Source organism: Hippopotamus amphibius, chromosome 14 (assembly GCF_030028045.1).
Source record: "Hippopotamus amphibius kiboko isolate mHipAmp2 chromosome 14, mHipAmp2.hap2, whole genome shotgun sequence".
Classification (NCBI taxonomy): Eukaryota; Metazoa; Chordata; class Mammalia; order Artiodactyla; family Hippopotamidae; genus Hippopotamus; species Hippopotamus amphibius.
Window position 1 is genome coordinate 67,754,193 of NC_080199.1, and position 14,509 is coordinate 67,768,701.

General features: G+C 38.2%; 1 long non-coding RNA gene across 1 annotated transcript in view; it reads right to left on the minus strand.

Annotated features, from left to right (window-relative positions):
• Nucleotides 1–14,030, minus strand: part of LOC130835522 (uncharacterized) — a 150,384-nt gene extending 136,354 nt beyond the window's left edge. The window contains exon 1 of the long non-coding RNA XR_009048970.1: nt 13,954–14,030. This is a non-coding gene — a long non-coding RNA (uncharacterized LOC130835522). The remainder of the gene's footprint in view (nt 1–13,953) is intronic.
• Nucleotides 14,031–14,509: the final 479 nt, after the last annotated feature.

A 14,509-nucleotide genomic window follows, 5' to 3' on the forward strand; every position in this document is an offset into this window, starting at 1 on the left:
GCCATGGCAGTTTCAGCACCCCCACCATCCAAGCAGAATATTATAACTGACTCCTAGTGTCCTTGCCAGGATATTAAGTCATGTGAGTCATGTGAGAGTACTCCTATCAGTAAACTCTCCTTTATCCAGCCTTATTTTGTAACTTCTGGTACAGCACTCTCAAGATTTATTTCCAGGCACATTTTCCTGATTCCTGACAATATATTTTAGCCAGGTCCTGCAACTCTTCTGGTGAATAATCCCTTTTCTCCCAAATCAGAGACAGTATTTCCCCCATGAGACTATGCTGAGGTTGACCCTAGTTATTGGCCTAGATACCATAGGGGCAGTCGGAGCAAATCTTGAGGTAAGTATGCTTACAAGTATATTATCTTGTAAAACGTCTGCCTCAGGTAAGGACTCTGCATGATGTCCAGGCAAAGTAGGATTGAGAGTGGTAGGAGGAGTTAGCAACTTCTGATGGCCCAGAAGTTAAGGAGATCTTGGAGAAATTCAGTAGGTCACCTATGTAAGTCCAAGAGTTCATGGAGCTCTTGAAGGAGTTCAAGATTCTCAATTCAATCCATTCTAAATATGAGGATCTCACTCTTTTCAGATCCCTAATTTTAGAAAGGGACTTGCTGGAGCTGTTATTCAGCCTTCTTTGTAATTCTGCTACTCTCACAAGCAGATACTCAGCTTAATTCTCAACACAATCTGTCCTCCAGTTTTGGAAGATTAGAAGATTAGCACTTCCTTCAGTACTGCCAAAGAGATTTTCTGGCTTTCACTCAATTCCCATGGTTCATGACTGGCTAATTTTTGTGTGGTTTTTTTCTTTCTTCTTGTGTTAAATGACATGCCATGGTCATTAAACAGCAACTGATCAAATCCATAGTCCTTATAATCACCAATGCTACCATCTCTCAAATTCCAGAGATATTGCATAAGACAGTGCATACCCTTCAGCCTCATCCCATTCCAACCCATCACAATAAAAATCTTAGTGATTAAATGCTACAATATGTCAGAGCTTATCACCACCCCACTTATCACTAGCAATAGGGGCATTGCTGCCCTATGGGTGTCAAGTGATTCTATTCTAGAATCCATCTTGAAGATCTGCTTTCTAGAACAACTTCTGGTTTCACTTGCCTTAGTTAAGGATTCCCACACGCCCACAAGTAGACCCAGAGAAAACACTTAAATGAAAGTATTCATTTGGAGTTGCAATAAACAATGGAGTGGAGGAGGATATGAGATATCAAACTAAATATCTCAGTAGGTAACTGGAGTTTAATCCCTTAGTGCAATATCTGGGAAATACATGCCTCAGCCTCAAATTATCCTACCTGAGGGCCAAAAACACTGGAATACTTAAATACCAGTTTCTCTCAGTCACTGGTCGAGAACAGCCCCCTAGAGTTGTTAATCCTTTAGCATATCCAACCTGCCACACTCACAAATTAAAAAAGCTTTCTACAGCATGGAGAGCCTCATTCAATACTGGTGGTTGAGGTCAGCCAGAAAACACAGTAGTGGAAAGGCCTCAGGAATCTGGTTAGGGCACCACACTACCTGCTATACCAGTCACCCCAGATCCCCAGAAAAAAAAAATTGTATATCTTGAACTTTGGTACTGAGTGGAATTGAAAAATAGTTTCCCCATGAATCTGGATCAAGAGAATTCTCTGGGTTCCCAGGTCACCAAAGAATGAGTATTAGGCTGGTGTTAAGGCCTGAATTGTGTCCCCTCAAAATTATATGTTGAAGCCCTAACCTCCAGTCTCTCAGAATATGACTGTATTTGGAAGGAGGGCTTTAAAGAGGTGATTAACTTAAAAAGAGGCCATTAGGGTGAGCTCTAATCCAATCTGACTGGTGTCCTTATAAGAAGAGGAAATTTGGACACACAGAGAGACACCAGGGTGTGGATACACAGAGGAAACACAATGTGAGTACATAACATGAAGAGAGCCACCTGCAAGCCAAGAAGAGAGGCCCCGAAAAAAACCAAACCTGCCAATACCTTGATCTTGGAATTCCAGCCTCTGAAACTGGGGGAAAAAAATACATTTTTATGGTTTAAGCCACTCAATTTGTGGTACTTTGTTTTGGCAGCTCTAGCAAAACTAATATAGCTTGGCTGGCTTAGTGATGCAGGAATATCATGCCCATGAGAACAGAACTACAGGAAAAGGATCCTTCCCTCAGACCAATCTATCCTGGTCAAGTAATTCCTGCACAAGGGCAACGCAGAACTTGTCCTGATGCTCCCTGCCTTGCCAAATTCTCAGGATCAACAGAACTTGTAAGTTGTACTATACCTTCTTTTGATAACCCAGAGGTCCATCTTCAGAAATGGAATCAGTAGAAATGACACCACAGATAATCAGTCATTTAACTATGCTTGATTTACTGCTCCCATCAGAATAGGACACAGCTGGCCCAGACTCTGGTCCTCCACTGCATCCTTCAGTCAGAGGTCAGATGCTACAGAGGATCCAGGGGACAATTCCTGAGAAGAGAACTTCCTGTCTCTCTCCCCTGGAAAGCTAGTACAGGCCTTCCCAAGAATCCTCTCCACAAAGTGACTTTCCTATCTCAGGACTCCCTCCAACGGCAAACAAGAAATGTTTCTCCACCAAGCACTAAGTTTTGTCTTCAGTCCTGCAACCTGAAAATAGAAGTGAGTCACCTTCAGAGTTGATCCAACCTTCAATAAGCTGACTTCTGAAGATCCCAGGACCACAGGAAGATATTCTTTTATGTTTCATCTAAAGTATTTTTTCTTCTAATTTTATCACTATTCATTAAGTGTATAGACAATGGCTCAAATAACAACTTGATAGAATTATAATTCATAAGACAGTGATTACTGTTAATAAGTCACTACCGTTTTATTGAATTGTAAATAGTGCAACTACAGTAAATTTGCCATTTTTAACAAGTCCAATAAAATAATTCAAAAACACAGCAGGAACTGTTTGCCCTTTCAAAATAATTTTGATTTATTTTCTCTTTTGATTTTACTGCCCTTAAAGTGACTATATAATAGCTCAAATATAAACTTGATAGATTTATAATTCGCAAGGTAGTGCTTTATGAATGTACATTGTATAAATGTAAATCTTGCTAATAAATTGCTTCCATTTTATGGGTTTAATTGAAATCCAATTTCAAATGTCTATCTTTAAGGCTTAGATGATGTTAATTTAGTATTTTGTTACTGCTATTTAACAAGTATTTCTTATTAATCCAGAAATACATCTAGTTTCAGTGCTATAGTCAGGTAATTATACAACTGTTCTAATAGAAGCTCACTAGAGTAATACTTCTTGGGATATTGTTTTGCAACAATAAAAGTTGCAAGTGTTGCTCATTTAAGAATGAAATTTGTGAGTCTATTGTTTCATTCTCTCCTATCTCTAGATAATGGAAGTATGGTATTCTGGCTGTTGGTGTTTGAATTAGTTTCCTGCAGCTGCACTTACAAAGCACCACTGTGAAAGGATAATCAAAATGGAGTCAGTATCACTAAGAAAATGGAGCTGGGAAACGACCGAGGAAGTGTGACTTCTGCGTGTCTCAGGCTGGATGGAATCTGAACTTTGATCGCTTACTATCTTAACACAAGCATTCAGAACATGTGCCCAATATCCCAAAAAGTTAAGGTACTTATTGGATGCTTACCCTAAAATAACTCGTGGCAACCTATCCCTTAAGGACAAATATTTCCTTTTTTCTGTTAGAGTCAATCATAATTCTTGCCAGACAAATTTAACAACCATGTAGCTTTTGCCTTTATAAGCCCCTGACTCCTTCTCTTCCCTGGAACACTCTTTGGGTTATACCCTAATCTATGTCTCAGAAATTGCAATCCTAAGACCCCCAAATAAACTCTTGTCTTATTTAGAGCCTTCTGCGTTTCTTGGTTGACACTCCATTCTAGTAGCTTAAATCGACAGATATATTCTCACACAGGTCTGGAGGTCAGAGTCCAAATCAAAATGTCATCAGAGCTACACTTCCTCTAGAGACCCTAGGGGAGAATCTTTCCATGCCTCTTCCACCTTCTGGTGGCGCCCAGCATCCCTTGGCTTCCTTGGCTTATGGCCACAGTACTCCATTCCCCACCTCCATCTTCACTGTGCCTTCTCCTCTGTGTACTCCTTCCCCTTTGGGGGTCTATCTTATAAAGATTCTGTCATTGGATTTAAAACCCACAAAGGTAGTCCAGGATGATCTCCTCATCTCAAGATCCTTAGATTAATTACACTTGCAAAGCCCCTTTTTTCAAAAAAAGTGACAGTCACAGGTTTGAGGACTTAGGACATGTGCAAACACTTTGGGGTGGGGGAAGGGAGGGCATCATTTAACCCACTACAGTATTTTACAAGTGGCCCATAACATAAAGTGTAATGAGAGTTTTACATGAGTAGCCTAACAAGAAGAGACTTTTGAAACTCAAAGTCAATTTCTGTATACCAAGGGCTATATTTACTCTGGTTGGTAGTCTAATATGTTTACCTAAAAAATAATAATTCCTCTTTTTGAAAAAAAAAATAGACTAATATTTATAAAATGAAAAGATAGTGGAATTGGAGGTCAAAGTACATTTATTTTTTAAAATGTGTGCCGTGTTAAGGACTGAAAAGATACACCCTAAAATGTAAGCAGTGGTGATGGGAGGAGAATGGGAGGTGGAAGGTAAGGGGGATATAGGGGGAATTCTGTATTATTTGCATGTATTTGCATTTAAAAGCACACACTAGTGCACGTGTCTGGCATCCATGCTTTCCTGGCTGCTACCCAGAGAAAACATTCCTTGATACCTTGGCTCTAATGGCCAACAGGGCTTGTGTTCACAGGTTCAATGGGATGGTAGCAAACAAAGAAACAGTTCTTAACTAATTTTCATGCCAGAGCTCAGTGCAGAGGGAACAGAAAAAAATAGCTCTCTCCTGGCCTTCTCCTGAAAGAGGTATATTTGCATACTTTAAAAACTACTGTGTGAGGGTTCAGTTTCCAATCAGCCTGCATCTAGATGCTGACTGAGATCCTCCCCTTTGGGACACTGACAGGTCTTGACACACTCTCAACTACTGGGAGCAACTGAAAACAAAGCAAGCTGCTTAGACAAACAAAAAGGTTTGAGAGACAACCAAGAGGTAGGAAAGAGTTGAATGATAAGATTTGTGTCCTGTGTGAGGTCCCTCCAAAAAGACTGGGGGAGGTGGTTGTTTTCTCTAATGCATACAAACCAACACAGAGAACCAAGGAGAATGAAGAAACAGAAGACTTAGTTCTAAATGAAAGATCAAGAAGAAAAGAGCATTTGAGACATCCATGCATTTGAGGATACTCAAAATTACTAAGTTCAAGAAGAAAAGTGGGGACTTCCCTGCTGGCACAGTGGATAAGAATCCACCTGCCAATGCAGGGGACACTGGTTCGAGCCCTGGTCCGGAAAGATCCCACATGTTGTGGAGCAACTAAGCCCATGAGTCACAGCTACTGAGCTGATGTGCTGCAACTACTAAAGCCCACACACCTAGAGCCTGTTCTCCCCAACAAGAGAAGCCACCACACTGAGAAGCCTGAGCACCACAACAAAGAGTCACCCCCACTTGCCACAACTACAGAAAGCCTGCACACAGCAACAAAGACCCAACACAGCCAAAAAAAAAAAAATTATTAAAAAAAAAACAACAAAGGTGGATAGAAGTTCCAGTAAGAGCAATTAGTCAAGAAAAAGAAATGAAAGGCATCTAAACTAGAAAGGAAGAAGTAAAATTGTCACTATTTGCAAAGAATATGATCTTATATATAGAAAACACTGAATACTCCATCCCCCCCAAAAAAACTGTTAGAACTAATAATCAAATTCAGTAAAGTTTCAGGATACAAAATCAATATACAGAAGTCTGTTGCACTTCTACACACTAACTGTCAGAAGGAGAAATTAAGAAAATAATCCTATTTATAATTGCATCAAAAAGAATAAATACACAGAAATAAATTCAACCAAAAAAGTGAAAAAACTATACACTAAAAACTATAAGACACTGATGAAAGAATTTGAAGAAGATACAAATAAATGGAAAGATATTCCAAGCTCATGGATTGGCAGAATTAATATTGTTAAAATGTCTACACTATGCAAAGCTATTTGCAGATTCAATGCAATCCTTACCAAAATTCCAATGATATTTTTCAAAGAAAAAGAAGAAACAGTCCTAAAATACATATAGAACCACAAAAGACCCCAAATAGCCAATGCAAACTTGAGAAAGAAGAGCAAAGCTGGAGCCATCACAATTCCTGACTTCAAACTATATTACAAAGCTATAGTAATCAAAACATTATAGTATTGGCATAAAAACAGACACATAGATCAATGGAACAGAATAGAGAGCCCAGAAATAAACCCACATATATACGGTCAACTAATTTACAACAAAGGAGCCAAGAATAAACAGTGGGAAAAGGACAGTCTCATCAATAAATGGTGTTTGGAAAACTGGACAGCCACATGCAAAAGAATGAAACTGGACCACTATTTTACACTATACACAAAAATTAACTCAAAATGAATCAAAAACTTGAATGAAAGACTTGAAACCATAAAACCCCTAGAAGAAAACATCGACAATAAGCCCCCTGACATCAGTCTTGACAATGATTTTTTTCTTTAATTGAGACCAAAAGGTAAGACAACAAATGCAAAATAAACAAGTGTGATGCCTGCAAACTAAGAAGTTTCTGCACGGCCAAGGAAACTATCAACAAAATGGAATGCCAACCTACCGAAAAGAAGAAAATATTTGCAAACCTTACATCTGATAATGGGTTAATATCCAAAACTATGTATAAAGAACTCATACAACTCAGTAGCAAAAAAATCAGACAATATGATTTAAAAAAGGGCAGAGGAACTGAAGAGACTTTACTCAAATAAGACATACAGTTGGCCAGCAGGTACCTGAAAACATGCTCAACATCACTAACCATCAGGGAAATGCAAATAAGAAACATGCTATGAGATATCACCTCACACCTGTTAGGGCTGCTATTATCAAAAAGACAAGAAATAACAAGTGTTGGCAAAGAGAAAAGGGAACCTTTGTGCGTTGCTGGTGAGGATGTAAATTGGTGCAGCCGCTATGGAAAACAGTATACAACTACCACATGATCCAACAATTCTTCTTCTGGATATTTATCAGGAGGAAATAAAATCACCACCTTGAAAATATATCTGCACCCCCCTGTTTATTGCAGCATTATATACAATAGTCACAACACAGAAACAACTGAAGTGTCCAGCAATGGATGAAAGGATAAAGACTATGTGAGAGATAGATACACAGAGAGAGAGAGAGAGAGAGAGAGAGAATATTGTTCAGCCATAAAAAGGAAGGAAATCCTGACATTTGCAACAATATGGATGGACCTTGAGGGTATTTTATGCTAAGTGAAATGTCAGACAGAGAAAGTCAAACGCCATATGATCGCACTTTTATGTGGAATCTAAAAAAACAAAACAAAAACAACAACAAAAAACAACTCGTAGTCATAGATACAGACAATAAAATGGTGGTTGTCAGAAGCAGGGGGTGAGGTTTGGGTGAAAGGGTGAAGGCGGTCAAAACATACAAACTTCCAGTTATAAGATAATAAGTCCTGGGGTTGCAATGTATAGCATGGTGACTATAGTTAATAATACTGTATTATTAACTATTTGAGGCTGTCAGTATATATACTTGAAAGTTGCTAAGAGAGTAGATCTCAAAAGTTCTCATCACGAGAAAGAAATTTATGTTGTACACCTGAAACTAATATAATGCTATTTGTCAATTATATCTAATTAAAAAATAAAATAAAAATTTAAAAACAAAATGTATACACTTTAAGAAATTAATACACAATAAGGGGAGAAATTCAGAATGGCAGAGAGAAAATAAATATAGGAAGTCGAGAGTTGGTTCAGAAACCACACTCCAAACTACAAATACCACAGAACAGTTTTCTGGTGGCCCAGCATGCCTTCCCCAGCCAGAGGCAGAACTTCAAAGAGTAAAGCCCCTGCAAATGGAGATGGGATCTCAGTGAGGATGAACTTCACCTACTTCATATCTTGTCCCAGAGCTTGTGTTAAACTATGGGTACATTCTAATTTTCCCAAATTCTCTTATTCTAGGACTTAAAGATGAACATTTAGAATTGGATTCCAAATTAAGCTCATAAAGTACAAAAAGACCTGATTTACACGTGCAAGTTACACACACACACACACACACACACACACACACACGGTATATATCAATATAGGTATGAGACTAAGAACTATCATATCACTCATCAATATATATGCAGGGAATAGTTTTAAGAAAACAAAATTCTGGCCAGGACTATGAGTTATGATCATTTAGGATTTAGAAGTACAGTGACTTTTTTTCCATAGCATTTCACTTTTCTTTCAAAACATCTGAAGCATTATCTAAGCACAAATATGAAATGTCTGATGGAAAAAATATCCTTTGACTATTTAAAATGCCTTCTGGAACACAGATTGATTTTCTTCTGATGCATCAAAGTTTGAAATAGATGAACCTGGTGATGCTACTTTTTCTTTTATTCCAATAATATCCTTCATGGTTACATATGTTTTCCCAACTCGTGCTCTAAGCAAACATTCCTTTCCACAGTTATTCTTCCAAAAACAATCCATTAGAAGCTTTCGCATGATAAAGATCCAGTCTATATCTTAACTTTATAAATCATATTCTCATGAATACACATGGTAAATTTTATCAGCAGATAAATTATGATGGCAAGGAAAGAAATGTCATTATTTGGGAAGAATATTTAAAACTGAGGCTATGTCTTTTATGGACATCAAGGGCCCCTGATGGTTTTTTTAAATAATAGATGTTTATCCTTGTTTCTGTTCATTGCCAGAATTTTTTGCAACTAACCAGTAAACTAGGGGCCAGCTTATTTCCCCAGAGATATGATTACATTAGTCATTCAGTAAATCTTGAATTAATTTTGTTCCAAAGTTTTCCAGGGAACTCATTAGATAATCTCTGGATCTAGGGAAATTAGTCACAGGACCTAAAGGAATTCACCTGCGCTGAACCAAAAGGGAAAAAAAAATTCAGTAGCAGCAAGTATGCTGAAGAAATCTTAACCAAAAGTCTCCCCAGGTCTTAACAAATATGAATTCATAATAAATTGACTATTTCTACTACAAAGTAAATAACCAAAACCTATATTTATAGCATCTTATGCTAGATGGTCTGTAAATGTCAAGATCTGGTATAAACCAGTGATTTACTTGCAGCAGCAGAGTTCTAGGTCTAGTAGCCATTAGGGTGATTCTTCAAAACGGAACAGTTTAGGGCTTCCCTGGTGGCACAGTTGTTAAGGATCCGCCTGCCAATGCCCAGGGTTCATGGTCTGGTCCAGGAAGATCCCACATGCCACGGAGCAACTAAACCTGTGAGCCACAGCTACTGAGCCTGCGCTCTAGAGCCTATAAGCCACAACTACTGAGCCCACACACCGCAACTACCGAATGCCCCACACCTAGAGCCCGTGCTCCCCAACAAGAGAAGCCGCTGCAATGAGAAGCCCGTGCACTGCAACGAAGAGTAGCCCCCGCTCTCCACAAATGGAGAAAGCCTGTAAGCAGCAACGAAGACCCAACGCAGCCAAAAATAAATAAATAAATAATAAAATAAATCTTTAAAAAAAAAAGGAACAGTTTAATAAATGCACAGACTTGAACGACTGCTCTAAGGTATCACTGACAAAATCTCTATGCTGCTGGAAATAACGTCTTTCAAGTACTGGATGACGTTGTAGTTTCCTCTCACCAACACCCTGCATTCACCCTTTTCTCACATTACATTTGAATCACATTGAGGAGATAAGTAGAGGCACATTGCTGAATATTCATTAGTTTCAACTCTGCCAGCCCTCTGGTGGCACTCTGTCTCTAGGCTGCTTGCTCCAGAGAGCACACAGACAGGAAAAGCATACAAGCTATTGTTAGTCTCCAAACCCACAGAAATACACCATCCCCACCCCACAACCAGTACTAGGAAATCCATCTAGCATCATACACTGAGTAGGATTAGAACCAGTTCGCCCACTGCATTCCCAGATCGATTTTTTATCACATATATTTTTTCATAAAATTTCAAAATGGCCTTAGAAGGAAGATACTAATTACTTCCTTCCTTTAATTGCCTAGAAATGAACTCCAAACACAATAAATACAAAACTTTGTTTCATAAATAAACAAGACCAGTCCTGTCCACTTTTGTACATTTATCCGCAGCAAGTTTTAGAACAAAAAGGTACCATGAGAAATTAGAGTGATATTAAAAGCAAGTCAAAGCAAGTATCAAGCACACTCTTAAATGTCATGTTACTAATTAGCAGTAAGGGTCAATGGAATTCAGAAAATCCTTGTAACTTTGAGCTTTCTTTTCATCGATGTGCTATGGAACAGAAAGGTTTCCTTTCACTGAAATATGTCCTCACTAGAATTTGTTTAATTTCTTTCTAGCAGTGGTAAATGACAATCAAAACCTAAACCCTGCCTCTGAGGCCTCTTAACTGCTAGTTTTCACTGGACTATAAAAATCTTATGAAACAAAGTGTATTACAGTGAATAAAGTGTATTCCACCTGGCCTTAGCTGCCTTAAAAACCAGAACAGCTGTGTGAACCCCTTCATAAATTTGGCCCTTTCAGCGAAAGAAGAGGTTACAGACTACAATAAACAATGCAGGACGGCTGGTGTGGCCAAAGGAATTCTGCTCCACACAGGGAACACAAAGGCCCAGATGTCTGGTTGCCCATAACCCATTAGCTCTCACCTATTTCACAGAGTTTTTATAAAGACTTTGCTGGAACAGTCTATATTCATCTTGAAAACAGACACACGGAAAAGAAGAAGAAGGGGAAGGGGAAGAAGGAGAGGGGAGGGAGGGGAAGGAGGAGGAGAAGGAGAAGAAGAAGGAGGAAGAGGAGAAGGATCTTTTTCAAGACTGATCCTTTTCAAGATTTGAGAATTTGATAACTCAGAGCAATTTGCCCTCAAAGAGCAAAAATATCTGTATATTTATGCTATGGAATAACATATTTAGATAATTAGGGAATGAGGAAAATGCTAGGACCATAAAGTTTTTTCCATGGAGAAATATAAAATCTGTTTTTATAGCCCAGTTGTTGCCCTTTCTCATATTTTTTCAAGTATTTTGCTTACAATAAGTTTTCCCCAAAGAATTACTTATCTGAGCAAACCATCTGAAATCCATTAGTGAGGCCAGCCCCAACAAAGATCAGTTCTGATATCAGCTAGCTGCTATGAAGCAAAGGGAATAAAATTCACTAAGACCCAAAGAATCATAGTATACATCCATTATATATTGTTTAAATTGAGCAGTGCACGAGTTTAAAGAGTAACATTTTATGTGAAATATAGTCTATGAGTCCAGTTTTTAATCTTTTCAAGTATATATATACAGGAGATTTAACAGGAATAAATGCCTGACAAAACTTCCATTCCTGGTGTTTGTAGATCTATAAATTAAAATTAGTTATCAAAAGGTTCTTTTGCAACCTGTGTGGAATTTATCTGTCTGATAATTTATGAACACTTGTTAGATTTAGAGCTCTTTCTGCATCAACAGCAGATTCACACCAACCAAATGCCTCCATTAACCCTTTTTTCTCAATATTCTATACTAGGTGTTCACAAATTATGACACCCCCCACTCAGTCCACTTTTGTAAATAAAGTTTTATTAGAACATAGCCATGCCCATTCATTTATGCATTTTCTATGACTGCTTTTGAGCAGAGTTTAAAAGTTGCAACAGAGAGCCTGTATGGTCCACAAAGCCTGAACTCTTTACTATCTGGCATTTTAACAAAAAGTTTGCTGAACAGTGTTCTATACCCCATCTACCTATCTTTACTTTCCCAATTTTACTCTCATTTCCTACTGAAATCCACGTTTCTAATGCCTAACTTATTATAAACCTTAATGATCATTCATTATACTTTCAGTATTTGCCTTGAAAAAGATTTTTGGTAAATTTTAATTCTTTCCAAGGAAATATGAATTGCTGTTACCTTTCATAACATAAGCCTTACTCTTTATCCTCTGCTTGTTCTACATTTACTGGAGTCGCACTTCCCAGTCAGGCCATATGCAATTGTGCAGGTTGCTCACTGCACAAAAGGGCCCAGCAAAGGGGATGAGCTGAGGCTGGATGCAGCCTGCATACCCCTTTGCTAGACATCAACCTTGTCGCAATGCTATAGCCTTTCACAAGAAAGGCCACCTTTATTCTAAATTGCATGAAGGTCTCTTCTCCTCACTAAGCTTTGTACCCACATGGTTGATTATGCCAATGTGCACAAAGGTATCATCTCATCCAGCAGAACCCTATGCTCTCCTGTTCTTCTTCAGCACATTTCTGATGGGATCCTAGAAAACGCAGGTGAAATTCCTAAGTAATATTCTGAATGTCCCAAAGTTTACAGAACCTACCTCTGGTATTATGCACAGATATTCAGCTGTTTATAGTAATGAAGGAGGAGCTAGAAGTTGAGAGAGAAGATGAAGGTAGGCTGGTAAACAGGATGTATTTATCATTTATGTGGAGGGTGTGAGAAGGTTCTTAACAAGAGAGGAAAGTAAGCAAAGAGGCTTTGCTTGTGCGGAATTCATACATTTCTAGAGTTAAGTAATTATTTAGTCAAAAGAAAAACAGAGAAGAGGAAAGAAATTCATTTCTGGCGGTTGGGGGCCTGTAGTGGTGGAAAGAAATGGTCTATGAGAGAAGATGTTGAAAAGGTAGGTAAAATAATGGTTAAAGGAGGAAGCGACATTTTCTTGGAAAATTAGGATGAGGAAAGGTCAAGGATGAGAATTAAAGGGGAAAAGATGATTGGACATGAAAAGAAGGGTCTGAGTATGGAATGTGAGAGGAGGTTTTGAGATAAGGAATCTGAGTCACAGAAGAAAAAGAAGAACCACAGCTGCAGTGCTAACCTTCCAGCGAACAAGTAATGAAAGAAGACCACTGATCTATTTTGTCTTAGTACAATATGCAATTATCCTAAAAATATAATGCATAATAGCAGGGCTGAAAGAATTGGTGTAGAGCTCAGTGTTAGAATTTCAAGGCATTAAATATTTAAACATTTTATAATAGGGAAAGGAGATAAAGAATAATGTATAAAGTTAGATTTGCATTTTATGTTTTTCTCAAGAAGTCTAACTTTACACATTTGGATCCTTTATTCAGCCTAACTCTCTTGAAATAAATATAATTCTGGTTATTCAAACTATTGTATTGAAATTATGAAAAGGTTTTAAAAATGATTTATGGCTACCAGTTAGAAAGTGAATTATTTTACAAAAAAAAAAAAAGAATTAGCCCTCAGCAACTCTAAACTGAACATTACAAAGTGATTATCTAAGCCACATACTTGAGTTTGAAGTATTATCAAGTCCTGAACTAACTAATAAATTAGCTGACTATTCTAAACCCGTGTTCATAGAAGTATTAATGATAAAAAAAAAAAATAGTGACCCAAATATACCTGCACATGTTCAGAAAGTTTATGGGGAAAATACCCTTTTTCAACTTGTTCCTGGATTTTACAAGATTTGAAGTGGCCCTCTCCTAAAGGAACCACCTTTCCATTATGGGAGGTCCGTTTCCAGCTATGTCACCTCACCACTGAGATCATACCTTACTGTATGTGACCTGAATAGAGCGATGGCACCAAAAGACCAATTTCAGCACAATATCACAACCAAAAGAAATGAAATTTGGATAAAAGTTGTTTTGTTTTCCTTTTTTGTCTTAGTTTTCTTTTGTTATACAACAAAAGAAATTACCACAAATTTAGCAGCTTAAAACAACAAGTCTGAATTCACTCACAGTTCTGTAGTTCTGACACCTGGCATGGTGTGACTGGGTCCTCTACTCAGGGTACCACGAGGCAAAGATGAATGTATCAGCTGAGCTGAGTTTTTATCTGGAGGCTCTGAAAAAAAGAAAATCCACTTGCAAGCTCATTCTATTGTTGGCAGAATTTAGTTCCTGGAGGTTTTATGACTGAGGTTCCTGTTTTCTTTTTGGCTGCAAACCAGGGCATCTGTAACTTGTAGAGGCCTCCCACTGTCCCCTGACAGGTAGCCCTTTCCATAACCCAGCATTTGTTTCTTTAAGACCAGCAGGAGTATGTCTCTGCTGTCTTGAAACTCGGACTTCTGAAACCAGCCGAAGAAAACTTTCCACTCTTAAAGGGCTTCTCTGATTAGTCCAGGCCCACCCAAGATAATCTTTCACAGGTGCCACCCACACCTCCAGGGGAGAGTATGATATAAGGGTGAGGGTCATTGGGAATTATCTTAGAAATCTACCAGCCAGTTTTGTTTTAATTTTATTCACATTATAGAGTTGGTGATGCTTCCATAAGATGTGCACTCTCATA